We start from the raw sequence: 17,005 nt of genomic DNA on the forward strand, positions 1-17,005 counted from the left end.
TTTCGATTCGGTTTGTCTACGTCTAATGGTCGTAATAATAAACGCGTAGCCATTCTCTAATCATCTAATCAAGGAACCACCATTCAAGGTTTAAATTGCGCGAATTTGTCAACTTGCGGAGTTTGGTACCGAACCGCATTGCCCAAATCCGATTTTTTTTTTGCCAGACCCATACCGCAGATTACCTTAATGCAGGTATGACACTCGGCGAAAATTAATTAGTTTTCTTTATGACCCGAATAAAGCGAATAAAAAATAATTGAATTAATTAAAATGAATGGCTGCCGTACAGAAAAGTGTGACAATATTCTAAATTAAATTAGGAGGACACTATACACTTAATAAAAAATGTAAAGTTTTGTGAGTACAAACTAAAATTTTCTTCTTTCGATTCAACGAATATTTGTTGAATCAAAATGTTGTAAATCAAAACTTCTTTAATTTCTGTTAATTCCCGTATTGTTTGTTTTAGAAAGATTTTTTAAAATTTCACATGTCTTTTTTTTCAGGCACGCAGGTACACCACTGATTTCGCTTAAATTAAAAATTATCCTTACAATCTCCAATGATTTCTAAAGAAATTTAATTTCTTCATTTTTTCCAATCCGATGTACGGTTTTCGCTGAAAAAATAAAAACTTCTTCTCTGCATGGCCATAACAATATCCTTAATATGACAGCAAGCAAAGAATTATTATTAGAAAATACTTCAAAAAGTCGATGTACGTAAACTTAAAAGTAAAACACAACAGTCTTCTAATTTTTTAATTTTTTAGATAGATCGCCAACTTAATTGTTGACATTCAATTCGAAAACGCCCTGTAGATTATATACAGGGTGTTCTTTAAGGTGAGTTAGGTACTTAGTTGCTTAAGGGAATAATTCTTGGATATATTTCAAGAAAAATCTTCTTATCATAGTTTGTCCTAATCGTCAGGGTGTGGTCAAATTTTTTGGCAAAAAAATTTATCTTTTATTTATAGTTTATTATTATTTAATAAATTATTTGGGAAATTCATCAAAAGGCATTTTCTGTTCTGTGGGCGATCACATAATTTTGGAGAAAAAAATGTTTTTTTTTTCAGGTGAATATGGCCTTCCGATTCTTGACTAAAATAAAACTACAAGCACCGTGCTGATCTAATAATTTTTGAAGAAACAAACCTAGTAATCCTGGAAAAAATACAGTTTATAAACGTCATTGTCAAATATTTCTTTGCTGAACCAAAATACCTTTTTTTTTGCATTTTGTCGCATCCAATATCTGGGCAATCCGTGCCCGATTTCCCCCGTATCATTAAAACGTCGAACAGTGCCGCCCCCGCAGCAGTAAACCACCCCTTCCGCGATCGCGAGGGATAATTAGGGCTCGTGGTATTCGAAAATTGCAACCATTCGGATTATATTGCGTGCACAAATTAAAACATCTGTCAATGCGTTGTTTAATTGAAAAGGGACCCGGTCGTTTTGTTTTCTTTTTTCACAATTGCACGCAATTACCGACCGAGTTAAAAAGGATCAATGCGTGGGCGAAACCGATAGTTAACCCCGTCCGTTAGCGGACAGATGTCGATCGAATTGAATCGCCCGGTCGCAGCGGATTTCTACCCGATTTGTATTTAACCGCAGTAACCAACCCTTTTTTAAGTCTCCAACAATATCCTAATAATCGTTATTTGAAAATTATAGTTAATAGTAGGGACATTTTGCAGCGTGTAAAATGTAAAACTTCAATCACTAAATACTGCAAATAAGGGCTTATTACATTTAATAGCCCAAATTTAAAAGAACATTTTCTTGACAAATATGTCGCCGTTTTGGTATAAAAAACTTGTAAAATTATTGAATATGTTCGTCTAGTAATTGCTATCCCCAAGTTTAAGCATTGTGATAATTTGTCACTCATGTTATCATAAAACGCAACCAGCAGAACTGATAACCACCAAATTGTCAAAAACATTCGATTCCTACCAAAACCCGAGGCGATTATAATACCGGAAAAGCCCGATATTTTTGCACATGTCTCATAAGTGCAGGTCTGGACATTTTCGAGTTGGAAATAGAAACCAAAAATTATTTCGACTAAAAATTTGAGGAAAATCCCCCCCAACCCCCTGCGCCAAGCGGTTCGGCGTTTGCATAATGGTAACTGTTGAGCGTTGCGCAAGAATCGCCGACAAATAAACGATCGAAATTATTTGTTTAATTTTACGCTAGATTTTGTGCATTCCCCTTTTAATTCGCCGGCTTTCTCCACCATAGGCGTAGTAGCAAAACAAAATCGAATAGAAAATTGCGGATCACAAATTTTGATTTTGATTTTTTTCCCCTCTAGCCGTAAGTATAAAACTTTAAAACCAATAATCTAAACCAATAAAAAATAAATTACGCGAGTACTTAACTCTGGTGTTACTTGGATGAACTCTCTGTATTTCTTTCCCCCCTTTTCCGCGTCACCCGAGAAAGGACGCCTGGTTAATCTTCCTACATTTACAGTATATTCATAATAAAGATTATACCAATACCAAAAATATGAAATATGTTATACACAGGAAATATCATTCAGGCTGAATATGAACTGGCGTGACTAAAGGATTTGCAGGAATAAAGTTATCTGGACCACTTAGAATATGGGGTGTTATGAAAGTAATTAAGTTTTAAAAAGTATAATAAAGATGGAATGAAATTTTATCCAAATTTCTATTTCATCCTAAAGGGTTTAATGATCCTGATTGGTGAAGAAAAATAAGTCTAAAGATAATAAAGAGAAGAATAAAATGAAAAGTGAAAAATCGGGTTAACGTAGCATTGTCAACAGCAAAATTCCTTCAAATTCAGATTACGAAGTAAAGGATTGCTGAAATTAAATTAATAGGGACGGTGTCCCATGAACGCTTTTCTGAATCCTTGCCGCATTTTACAAAAAATTATATTTATCGTCTATTTTGCAAAGTAAAAAAATATTTGGTAATATCGTGGTTTCCGTTTTTTTTTTCAATACATATTAAACCGAACAATATTTTTCCTAATCCTATAAAATACTTTTCTGTTAATTTTTTAAACAAAAAATGTATTTCCTAACATTGAAGAAATTTTAAACTTGCACTTTAAGCACTCGTAGAAAATAAAAAAGCTTTGTTTTTAGTAAATAATTGAAACACTTAGTGCTTGTGCTGAAAATATTATTCATCTGAATCTTTTCATTGCATAATGTATAAGTAGATGTATAGTGCCGATATAAGCAACAGAAACCGTACATAACCTCAATTTCCTAACCCCCCCGCAGCGGGGGCCCCCCGCGCGTGGCGTCCTAGTGTCCCCCCTGTCTACCAGAGTGCGCTCCGCCCCCCACCCAGCTTGTGTAGCGTCCTGTTTTGCCCCGGTTCCGCCCGTCGCTGCTAGATGTCGCCAGCTTGTGTAGCGTCCTGTTTTGCCACGGTTCCGCCCGTCGCTGCTAGATGTCGCGCGCTCCGACCGTCGTAGGCCCCCCCGGTAGAGGGCGGTGACGGTGCGGCGCGGAGACGGTGTGGCGCGGTGACGCGGGGATCGAGTCGTCGGTAAACAAGTCGAGTGACTTATACAGAGTGTCTCAATAATCACGGTTTAATAAAAGAAAAACTATAGATACAATAGTAAATATTTATTAGCTCATATGTAGACAACGTAATGCTTCGTACAAGCGGTGTTTCTGGTCCATGAGATTTTCTACTTCATCGCGGTCGAGAATAATTTCGTCGCCATGATCCTGTTTCAGTATCAACTCACAGCTCTCTTCTTCGTTCGAATAGGTCACCTCGATACTGCTCCCGATGTAGACTGTTATGTCGTTCCAGAACATGATTTCTCCCACCTCGTCCTCCAGAAAGAACAAAAAATCCCAAAAATCCTGGACTTGAAAATCTATGTGCTTGTTCTTGAAGATGAAACGGACACCTGAATTCTTTATTTCGAAAATCGTGTTTTCATCGATAGTGACCACTTTGTTACACATTGTGACAAACAGACTGACTTCGGTATCAAATTCAAATGTACTTATATATCAACAACCCCCCACTATCGGTGTAATTAAGAGAGATATTTACATTTAGTCAATTTGAATAAGCATTTTGCCAAAAGAAGCAAACAAGCGCACGTAGTTACATATAGCGGGATTAAAATAGTTTTTCGATCTGCCGAGATGTTGTATTCGTTACCGCAAATGTCGTTAACGCCGCCGCTGGTGTTATTGGAATTCTTGATAGCGATCGTTTGCCATTCGCCGTGGTCTTCGTAGCTCCGGTTCGCGAAAACGAAACGTACCTTGTAATTTAAATACGGCTTATCTGCGGTAGTGTTATTCGACAATGTCACGCTAAAAGTTTGTAGCTTGTCGATTCCGTTGACCTGAGCGAGTTGCATACGCGTCCACGTATCGGGCCAAATGCACCGATTATTATGATTTTTGAAACAAACGAACGCTTCAATCACATCCTTAGGTTTATGTATATAGAAAACGTTTTGTACCACAGCCGACAACAAAACAAAGTGAGCACTTAACAAAACCATGTTTCTAGCCCGAATGAATCTATCCTAGATCTCGGTAACTGCTTTTATAACACTCAAACAATAATGACATTTATTCTGGGGAGGTGCCGGGCCGTCGATATGCATTTTGCTGTCCGGTCTGTTATAGTGAACAAAGCAGGGCAAATGAGTTTGCAATTCAAAATTGTTGCGATGTCGTACTGGTAACTTATGCCACATATTTAACAAATCGTGCGGTCTCACATGCTCCAAGAAATGTTGCACAGGAATCAATTCAAGTTGATCGGTATCCAAGCTTCTAAAATCGTCGAAGAAAACTAACTTCTTATTCATTGTTGTGAAAGATCGATAACTTTCTTAACAAATCCCTAATTTGTTTAAAGACACTCTCTGTGGGACAATTAATTGCGACAAGACTCAAGTCTATTTCACCGACTCTCGTTAATTTATTCAAAAATTCGTTGTATTCGTAATACGTTTTCTCTTTGAAAAAATACAAATGTCCGTTGGTGTATCGAAACGCGCCCGACAAATCGTCGGGCAGACCCGGAAACAGTTCCGTAGTAAAACCGTGTTCACTCGCACTCAAAGAACACTCGTCTATTTCTGCATAGTAGCGTTTACCGTAAAATATATACGTTCGACCGCCATACGTATTAAAAATAGCGTTCACTGTTTTACCCGCAGGCACACCCAGTCGCTGGACGCTTTGTCGGTCGCCCACTACCGTGAAACTCGGGAAGTGAAGTAAATAAAACGAATCACCGGTGACTACCAAAAGTTGTCCGTTGGGTCTCTGGTAGATATGCGAAATAGGAGCGTAAATAGGGACATAATCTGATATCATTTTAGGTTCCATGTAGACTTTATCACCTAATCTTATTATCCAAACCCATTTGTCGTAAAATAGATACATATGATGGTTAGACGTAACCAAAAATATGGATGGATTTACGTGACACAAATCTGGTACTTTTGTTTCGTTTTTCCCTATCGGAGGTTTCGTAGTTGTGGTAGTAGTGGTAGTTGATGTTGTTGTGGTCGGAGTTGTTACGCGGGCGGTGGTTGTGGTTTTTTTACCATATAAACGTTGAAGACCTGCAACATCGTCGTATGACAATGTCTTAGAATTTAAGCTATACTAAGGGTACATAATGGCATTGCGATCGTTACTGTGCGCCAAACCCAACGTATGTCCAATTTCGTGGAACAACACAGTAAACAAGCTCGTTTTTCCTCCGGGCGCAGGCACTTCTAAACCGTAGTACCAATCTTCGGATTTATCCAAATGAACTTCCACGCACTCTTGTTGTTGATTTGGAAAAAATGCATGTCCTAATATGTTACCCCTTCCGTCAAAAGCAAAAGGACAGGATTCGTTCCCTTTACATCTTATGCTTTGTCTGTGGGTAGTATATTTGTCAGACATCAAAATCATTATATCCGGCTCTGAGTAATTTAAGAAAAAATTTAAATTTGATTCATCACTCCATATTTTAAAAACCTCGGTTGCCAGCACTTTTAACTCTTGATAGTGACTGGGCGGTACTTGAATATACCAATTTAAATCCGTTTTCTGCCATCGCGAAACAGTCGTGAAGGCATTTTCTATTACACCACATCGGGGTTTATTTATTAGTTCGACGGTTTCGTTATTAAGAGTACCATCCACCGGTAAATTATAGAAATCCTGAAAATCCATTAGGGCACGTTGCAAACTCGACGCATTGATCTGCGTTAAAGATTCGTTGTCGTTAGGTGAAAGGAATCCGAATTTTTGTAAATATTCAATCACACCTTCCTCGGGCAGCGCGGCGACTATCGTCGACACGTCCGAACAGGTAGTAAAGACAGCGTAGCATAGCAACAAGACTCTCATCTCGTTCAAGGTCAGTAAAATACTAAAATGTATTCGGTTCCTAGCTAATCTTTTATAGGTAAAATAACAAAGAGAAGTGATGAACCAAACGCTTTTAGTCGCTATTTTGCGTGAGATGACGCAGAATATTACTCGAGAAATGGAACGAAAAAAGAATTATACTTCAATAGATTACAGTTTCGCAGTTTGTATTCATATCATAGCATTAGCGTGCTTTATTTTTACGTGTAAATGTATTATTAATTTTTTTGGATTGAAATAAAAAGTCTTATTTAAATAAAGAAAGTTTTATTTCATACAGGGATCCTTGAATACAACCAATTATATAAAAGGGCAGAATTTCTCAACGCGCACATGCGCAGTCTTCCTCCGGAGTGAAACATGCAATGGGCGTGATCCGGTTGAAATTTCGGCGGATTCAACCAATTATCATCATCGAATTTCTCCACGTTAATGACTCTGCATGCGACATCCTCCTGATCCATTTTCGACATTAAAAATTCCATTTTTGATCTTCCTCTCACGTATATCAAGTCAGCATTTTCTATCAGTAGTCCGATCAACGTATCAATGTCGGAATATTGAACAAAACCAGAACTGTATTTGAGACCGTGATGATATTGTTCGAGCCAGCGTACCGTTCTTTTTTCTGCACCGGTCAACGTGCAATATTCACGCGGCGGTTTCAAAACGTAATGACTAATTTGACATCCATTGTAGACAGCCATTTCTTTAACGACAAATCCATCTTCTAACTGGAAGCCTTGAATATCTACCGCAACGATGCGCATTTTTAATATGACTGGTTAAGATTAGGTTCCTCCGGCGGTATTTATGTTAGATTTCGAACAATCTCGCTGAGCGGTAGTTGTTCCACGATACAATCGTGAATGATGATGCAATAGGCACGTGTATTCGCGGGAAATCCCTTTTTTGCTTCGATGTCTAACTTTACGTCGACAGTGCTGGATTTTACACTGTCGTTTCTTCGAGAACAGTCAATGACGAAAATCGCGCAGTTTTTGAAAGCCATATAGTCAAGCAACGCAGTTTTTTCCTCACATCCCTTATAACTGGGGTAGAAATCCGTGTAATTGTGATGCGCTTCCACGAAGTCATTCTTTTCAAAATCTAATCGTAAACGTTCGTGAGGGTAATATTCTCCGTTTAGTGTTAATCTTATATCCGTTACGTCGACGTGATCGAAAAGCGTCGCATTTTTCGCTTCGTTGTCTTTGCGATTTGTTTGAAAAGCGACTATTACGTATCGGGGGCTTTCGATAGCCGCGCACGTCTTGACAGACCAAATTTCTTTGGTAGAGCCCGCGGTTAGGGCAGGATATTCATGAAGTTCCCATCGTCTATAGGGTATCAATATGGGTTGATCTAATCTAATCGATTTCAGCAGAGCCAATTTGATTTCGTCGTTTGGAAATATGTGCTTGACCCTAAGATCGACACTATCAATTTTTAATTCCGCCGTTGTTTTAATTGCACTGGCCGCAACACCGCCCATTGGTTTAATTATCATACAATTTTTGTCATGTCTGGCTCTTACCAATCTTATGGTTTGTTTTCCACAAGTTATCATATTATAATCATTAAATATGTTTAAAAAGTGTCGTAACGGGATTCGCATGCTAAAATGTCCATTTTCTGTATCGTGAATCGCATTTTCAGGGAAATTCCAGCCGGAAATATCTAGATGCGATGAGTCATCTTTCGAGTAACATAGATAACCTCTAATCGTACTAACTATACCCGGATCACGCACGCTATCCACTTCTTTCCCATTCAGCTCGTACGATATAGTTTCAAAAAAAAATGCTCCTGCATTGTTTACAAATTGCACTTGGTCGGTTCCCGTGAGACGTTTCAGCGATCCCTTAATGCAAATAGCAGCGTCGTACATAAGCAGCCAGGCATCTCCTTGATTGATCGTGATCTCAATGGTGTCGTTGTTCAAAAAAGATTTCACAAAGGGATGATAGGTGCGGGTCTCCACACGCTGGATAGATTCATCAAATTTTGGCTTTCTGTGTATGTCGAATATTTGATTCGATAACATCGTAGCCCAGTGATCGGAGAAATTGTTTGTTGCTCAATGTAAGACGACCTTTACGGATACGCCTCGGTTTTGTTACTAACCCTACCGTTTGGATGTTCGCTTTTTTATATTCACCAGCGTCTCCGATTGAGTTGAAAATCAACATTACGTTAATTTTTTAAGTTCCAATCTAATGATGATTTCTTCACCTCGGAAATTAACCAACTCAAAGTTTTGATCCAGAACCTGTAGGGTAATGTTGTAGATTTGTCGTTTGTTTACTGGCAAGTACGTTAGATATTTAGGAGTTTCGTCGATGGCGTACCCCGGATCGACGGACAAGGCAAACTCGTAAATTGTGTGCGAAGGTCTGTCGTTGTAGAACGCTCCAGACGTTATGTTACTATCTACATGTATCGTTCGCACTTTTATTATATCCACGGGTAAATCTGAGGAATGCATAATATTGGGCTCCAAAATTTTCTGTGAAAACCCCAATAATTTTCCGATACTGTCCGAGTGTTGTTTAAAGTTTACCCCGTATACGGGGCTGTAGATTTCACACTTTATCGTATTATTGTTGGGTTTGATTGATATCTCCTCTATTAACTTTGGGATCGTATTCTTCTCTTCCTTATTTTTTGGCAGATGTTCGTTAATGTAGGTTTCAATGTCGCTAATTTCATAGGACCCGGTCGGAATTTCAATTACGTTTTCTTTATTGTTACCATCGAAGTAGTAAAATTTATTCGAACCCTTATCTATGTTGGGAATGTTGTTGTAAGAGTGGAATCCAATCAGCGCTAAACCGTACTCTACATCTTCATCCAACTGCAGCGGATTGACAAAGTCGATGGATAATGTCGACGTGTTCCCTTTTAACGTAAATATGATCGACATGTTGACTGCTTATAGGTCCGCGATTTCAGTCCTTTTTATAGAGAAATTGCAAACACAAATGACCGCAATTGTATTGCGTAAACTTTTGATATCTATCGTGATTATAGTAGATATTGGCGCTGTTGCCGAAATATTTAACAAGTTCCGCGGGTGGTTTAAGGTTACCGAAACTGTCAAAATACTCAACATCGTTTCCCTTCCTCTTTTTGTATGCTACCCAGTGGGTTCCTCTATTTCGACGAACATCCAAATTTACGATTCCGCATTCTTGCGATCTGATTCGACGGGGTAAACTATCTCGCATAAAAACACCCCTGAAGTGAGGAATTTTTAATTTGCGCGCTAGAGATATTAAATCGACGTCGTATAGAGCCCTTCTGGGTAGCTTTATTGGGAGTTTTTTTGTTTCTTCAGATAAAGACCGAATCCGCCGCGCGGACTCTTTTTCAAGAATAGACCCGATCCCTTTTTTCCAATCTCTTCCATAGCTCGGTTATGGCGGTTGGCCTCTTCGAGTTTCTTTCGTGCGTTTTTCGCATCGATGACAGTTTTAGCGATAGCAGCGGCTCCGCCCGAGAGCGAACCTAAAGCCCCTAGCGCTCCTAATAACGGTAAAAGTGGTAAAATACCGCCCGATTTTGATTCGAACGGTATAATTCTAGGTACCCTAATTTTTTTACGTCCTCCCGCTTTTCTTACAGCGGCTCTGCCAGCTCGAAGCGCTTCCAGTGCCGATCTTCTAAGCATTTTAGGGTTATCGATATGAAACAATTGTTTCTTCTTTAATGCATTGCGAACCTTTTTCACGACACCCTGTCGAAACGAAACAGAGGGACGCCGTTGTTGACCCATACCGAGCTTACGTTTAGTTTTCATAGTCGCGGTGACAAAGAATGCGGCAGCTTTTTCACCAAACTTTGCGTCTTTAGATTTTACTCGCTGCCACGCACGCGTTTCCAATTCTTTATCCGCTTTATGACGTTCGTCTAACGATTTGTTTTGCCAATAGGCAATGTCGTGTACCTTACACGCAGCGTCCAAAGGATTCACCCCGCTATCGCCTCGGTTCAAGCGTTTTTCCAATTTTGTACCGGGACCGCAAAACTGGTAACCCGGAATGTGTACTTCAAAAGGTAACTTGTTAATAAGCGTGTTAACGAGACCACTTCCGGACGCGAAGCATAACATACTAATTAAAGGAAATTGCTTGTGTCGTATATATATACGAGGTGTCTCGAATAAACATTGTAGTCATGCGGGTGGTGCAGCAGAAACTCAAGCTCCCCATCGATAATTTAGATTTGGTTTGCGGAGATGGTTTCTTTAACAAAAGCAAACACGGTCAACTGCTACCCAATTCATTTAGGGCGGTGTTTTGCGGACCTAGCGGTTGCGGCAAAACCAACACCATGTTAGCGCTACTCTTTAACCCCAACGGGGCAAGTTTCGAAAATGTTTACGTCTACTCAAAGTCGTTGTATCAACCAAAATATCAACTGTTATCTCGCGTATTGAGCAATGTCAAAGGAGTTGGATATTATCCCTACAGTGAAAGAGACTCGATAATCGACCCCAGCGACGCGAAAGAGAATTCTCTGTTTATTTTCGACGACGTGGCGTGCGACAAGCAAGATAAAATTCGCGAGTATTTTTCGATGTGCCGACACAAGGCCATCGACGCTATTTATCTCTGTCAGACATACTCCAAGGTACCCAAGCAATTGATACGTGACAATTGCAATATTGTCGCGTTGTTTAAACAGGATGACATGAATTTACGTCACGTTTATGATGAACATGTCTCACCCGACGTTTCATACGACACGTTTAAACAAATTTGTTCCGAGTGCTGGAAAGAAAAGTACGGCTGTTTGATAATTGTCAAAGATTTCGACGTAAAAAACGGACGCTACCGCAAGGGTTTCGATAAATATATAAAAGTCGATATTTAATTGTCGATAGAAACAGTCATGAAGGCGACGTCCGCCGACATCGCCGACGCGGCGCTAAAAAAAAAAGTAAACGAGTTGTCTAGATCTATTCGAAAGAAGTATTTAACATTAAAATTGGGTAAGAGCGAAGAGGATGCGTCAATTCGGAAGCTTTTCAAACCCGTCAGCGAGCCGCTAGAACGTATAGCAAAAATAAAGCTATCACCGTCACCGGCAGAAATAAAAACTGAACGTCGAGGTGTCAAGCGGGAACACAAAAAGGAACCGAACGAAGAAACAAAAAATAAGGTTAACGTATCATTTTTGCCTATGGAAGAAATTCAGGAAACGCCGGATCCCAATAAGAGCGTTGAGATGCAAAATATCGATGAGGAGGAAGATGATGTGTTTGACACATCGAGCGTGGCCAACGCATCCCTTCAATCATACCTGGAACAATATCCAGAAATTTCCCATTCATATATTCAAAATTTATGGGTAAAATCGCCCGACACCGATATTGTTTACGGACCCGTTTACGACAAAATATCATCCAAATGGTTTCTCGGCAATAAATCGCTGGATTTTCATCAAGGATCTGGCGATATTATTGTAGACGGCGAGAGATATTCCGGTACCCGCGGCTTGTATAATTTGGTGTTTTTGAAAGATCCCATAGCATACACAAAAGACGATTTGGCACAATATAAAAAAATAATGGAGGCTACCCAGGTGCACAGGGACGCGATCGGACGTTTGAAAGGCGCATCGACTGTACCAAAATATACCAAGGTCATCCGACCCTTAATAAAATCTCAGTCGCGTTCGTACTCGTACAGCGGTCAAGGTTATAATATGCGTTATAATGACGCTCCTACTGAATATGTATACTGGGACGACGTCAATGAACTCGTAGAGCGTCTGAAATTACTAATCGCGTCGAAACACGCAGGCAACACGTCTCATGATAACGAAATAGTTTCAATCGTTGAAGAGCTAAAAGAATCAGGTTTTATACGTTAGTTTAACGATGAGTCTGGACAAGTTTGGACGTTCTAGCGCGCTGCGACGACCCTTCACTAATACTGTGATTAGAAGCGCCCTCGACTATATGCCAGACGGAAACGTCAATATGAACAATTTAAAAATTTGCAATGTCCAAACGCCTAGCGACGACGGTGACGTGGCTAACAAAAAATATGTGGATGAGACAAGTAATTTATTAAAAATTGCATTGAGAAAGATTATTGGACAGAAACTCGAAGCGTACACGAAAAGATTACAAATTGAAGACAAAACTAAATTCTCGCGTCTTGAAGAACAACTGAAAATGAGTAGCACTACACTCGAAAATGAAATTATGCAGTTTCGCGAAGTTTTCCACCAAAAGCTAAGCGAAATGAGCGCAAAGAAAGATTTGGAAAAGCACATGACAAAAGTCGCCGTTTTGTCACAGCAATTTCATGATATTGTAACCAAAATGGAGCGACTTACGAACGAAAATGAGAATATAATGAAGGTATTGAAACAAAGGGTTTTAAATCCTCCATCGCAACCGAACACACATTATGAATAAAGAGAAGGTACAACTGGTTCGAGAACTGCACAAGCCGGCACGCAGAAATTATGCTCGCCGCCGGACTATAATACGAGGGATGGATGACCTGTGGCAAGCGGATCTGGCCCAATTAGATCGCTACAGCAAACAAAACAGAAATTTTAAATTCGTGCTGGTTGTGATAGACTGTTTCTCAAAATATGTATGGTGTCGCCCGTTGAAAACCAAAACCGGGGTCGAAGTCGCCAAGGCGTTTTCCAAAATTCTCAAGGACGGACGGCACCCTCAAAACTTGCAAACGGATCTCGGTAAAGAATTTTACAACGACACGTTTCTGAAACTTGTGGATAAGCATAAAATTAACCACTATAGTACGTATAGCATAAAAAAGGCCTCAATTGTCGAACGGGTGATACGTACCCTCAAAGAGAAATTGTTTCGACATTTTTCTTTACGCGGGACGTACAAATGGATCGATGTGCTCGCCTCTATCGTTGATGAATACAATAACACAAAACATAGAACGACGGGTACGAAACCCATCGATGTGAGTAAGAGCAACGAAAAGAGAATTTTGAAAACCGCGTATAGTAGCATAAAAATATTCGGTCCTCGTAAACTTAAAGTCGGCGACATCGTTAGAATCAGCAAAGTCAAGCACGTTTTCAACAAAGGTTATACACCGAATTGGACCACGGAATTGTTTAAAATTGTTAAAGTACGGGTTACTAACCCCGTAACGTATTTGCTTCAAGATATGCAGGGTAAACCCATAATGGGCGGATTTTATGAAGAAGAATTGCAGAAGACAGTTAACCCGGACTTATATCTCGTCGAAAAGGTGTTGCGCAGACGAGGCAATATGGTTCTCGTGCGCTGGTTGGGATTGGATAAGTCGCACGATTCGTGGGTAGACAACGTAGACGTTTTGAAATAAATTTAGTCTCGATTTAGAAGTTCTGACATAAATACGTGTATATGATGGCTCAAGAGAAAATTGTGACATCCAACGAATTGTATAATTTATTGGAAAATTTCGAGTTGCAATTTCCTTCATCAGAAGTGCTCCCGTCCAGCTTCGTTCCTGTAGAGCAACAAACCAAAAAATCTGCGACCAAACGAAAACAAAGTGCGTCGGTCGTATCCCGCAAGAAGAAGAAGAAAACTACCACAAGTGAAGCGTTTGCAGCTCCAACGTCATCCGCTGATTGGCTCGAAGTGTTCACGGACGGTAGAGAAAAAAGTGTCATTTGTGAGGCATTCAATTTAAAAAGAAACTTGGCGTCTCAGTTGTCGGGATTAGAGTGCAATATCAACGAAATTGAAACACAAATTGCGCTTTTTAATACAGACTTGCAAGTGGCGCGGATGCAAGCTCAAGAGTGCAAAAGAAAACTAGAACAATTTAATAATTTAGCATTTAACGAAATTGTAAAATAGTAATAATGTATATAATAAATAAATTATACAATTACAAACTTCTGTGTAATTATTATGCGGTGTTGTGGTGGTGGTAAAAAAGAAAATAGCGTCTAAATATATACATGTTTATTCTTGTTGCAATACAATGGAATACAATCAATACATAAAAGTCTTATCTACAGTTACATATGTTATAATAAAACCACAGTATTAATAGTTCAATGGACTATCAGAAAAGCGTAACTTTTTTCCATATTTCCTCTCATCGTGAAGCATTAAATTACATTCATCTTCAGTTTCTACAGTGAACAAAACTTCTTCAAAGCAGCTTTGACACCAAAATTGTTTATCGTGATATACATCATTCAAATTATTTATATCCAGCTGTAAATGATAGTGATCCAATAAAAGTCTAAAATTTTTCTTTTTAAATTTTTTAACTACTTGAAATATAAAGTGACAAGATTTACAAACTAAAATTTCCGAATATTTTATCCTGTAATAACTGACCCATAAACAGTAAGCGGATTCTCCGTCAAAATCAATGGTTGGAGTTGCCAAAATGCTATTTCTGTAAGACGATCCAAATCTCTTATTCAACAGAATGAATTCTAAATTTAATAAAGAATTGCCATCAGACTGGAGCGCTAATTGTTTAAGGTACTTCCATCTATATTTCGAATAATATTTAAATATTAGTATCGTTAGTTTCCAAGGCAAAGGTGACTCAAGCAAAAAATCAGCACTACACCTAATATTTTCGCAAATTGTTATAATACAAAGGCTTTCTAATGTAAGTTGTTTGACCATAATCTGTAACAAAAATATATTAAAAAATAATTACGGCACTTTATAATGTCCCCACGGAAGCGTTTCATATGAATTCGGCAAAAGATAACGTTTATCGTCTAAAGGACTCAAGGCAACTTTTGTTTGTTCGATGCTAAATACATTGTGAGTGTATGAACGAATGGTTCGTTGAGTGGCGTACTTTTCCCTAAAATTTGTTAAGCATTCTACGTAGTCATCAAATGAAATTTTATTTTTTACAATATTGTACTGAATACCCTTTGACTTTTTAACTACCGAACCCGTTAAAATTTTGAAAGTATACATTTTCGACCTTAACCCCGCATAATGACTAATGATGGTGCCATTAGTCTCATCCTTCATCAACCCCAAAACCTTTTTGTTGATTTGCGGTATATTATAGGGATTGTCATTAGGATAATCAGACGTGTCAAATTTTGTTAAATCGGCCTTAATAACGCTTTCATATGCGTCATAACATTTGATATTATAAATGAAACTGTCCGTATCCATGTATTGAATTTTACATTTTTCGGGACCCAAATTTGGAAGCATGTAATTATAATGAAACTCGTACATGGTCGTTTTCGACAAATCCAATATGGACATTCCAATATAAAGTGGCTTATTAAAGCAAAGTTCCGATTTTTTTAATTCTATAAGCAACAAATTGTTATCAAGTATGGTTCTACTGTGAAATCTAGGACTAGAAATTAAATTTTTCGCACCGTAGCGACCATCCCACGCTTTAACAAATTTAACAATACGATGCTTGCGAATGTTTTCCATTGTTTTACCGTAAGCGGCATTATTAAACAATTTGTATAAATTTATACCAAATTTTGTCTTTGCTTGGGTTCTTAATTTATTATTATGATCGATATAACATTTCAACCAACGAGATTGGTTAAATTTTAATATTTTGTGAATTTTCTTTAGTACGAGACCGTTTTTGAGAGCCTGTTTTAAATTGCGATAGTGTATGACGTATTTTTCTTTATTATACAAAGTAGTCATTAGTTTTGGTAACTTTGAATTGGGGGGCACTCGATGTTCGGCACAAAATGGAAAATCTCTATGTGTGTCATGTAATTTCTGCGGGTATTCCAGGTCTACCTCTAGGATATATCCTTGGGAAGATTCATCTGGAATGTTCATGACATTAAATGAATCAATCTCTTGATGAGACATCCAGTCGAATCCTCCGTAAGGAAGAGGCTCGCACATGGCCTTGCCATAGAGGTTATTGACGTCAAAGTACATGATATAGGAATCATCCCTGGATGAATCGTAGTTGGGCATATATTTATTGTTGGCCTCCGCATATCTACCAACACACACCGAAATTCCACCTCGTATAGCCCGCTCGATAAACATAATTTGGTCAATGTCGCGCAAAAGTTCTAAACGACATTTTGTGAATCTAAGCATGCAATCCCATGTATACCCGGGCATACTGAAATACCACGCCGGATCCAAAACGTGTGTTGCCATACAAGTTTTTCGAAAATTTTCGAATATATCTGCCAGAAGAATAACGTCGGTTTTTAAATACAAATCTGAATACTCGCCTAAATTTTTTATTTCAAACGACTGCCAAACACTTTGTGCGTGGGAATATTTTTCTTCACTAATATTGCTTTCACTTAATTTATTATAGAATTCTTCAATCGGGGGTAAAGTTGTTTCATTTAATTTGTCTATATGGTCGATGTAATCGTAACAAAAAATACCTTTTTGCGACAGTAAATTTAATTTTGATTCGTCGAGATCGGAAAATTCTTTTCTTAAAATATATAGTTCATTTTTATCCATACTGGAAACTAAATTATCCAGAGATGCTCCCAAAAATCTAAACGAATCTATAAATCTAAATTTTATGTTATAATCAGGTTCGAAATATGTAAAAGAGATGTATTTTTCCTTATTAACCGG

The sequence above is a fragment of the Cylas formicarius genome, unplaced genomic scaffold (genome assembly GCF_029955315.1).
Source record: "Cylas formicarius isolate icCylForm1 unplaced genomic scaffold, icCylForm1.1 PGA_scaffold_7__23_contigs__length_41026272, whole genome shotgun sequence".
Taxonomy (NCBI): domain Eukaryota; kingdom Metazoa; phylum Arthropoda; class Insecta; order Coleoptera; family Brentidae; genus Cylas; species Cylas formicarius.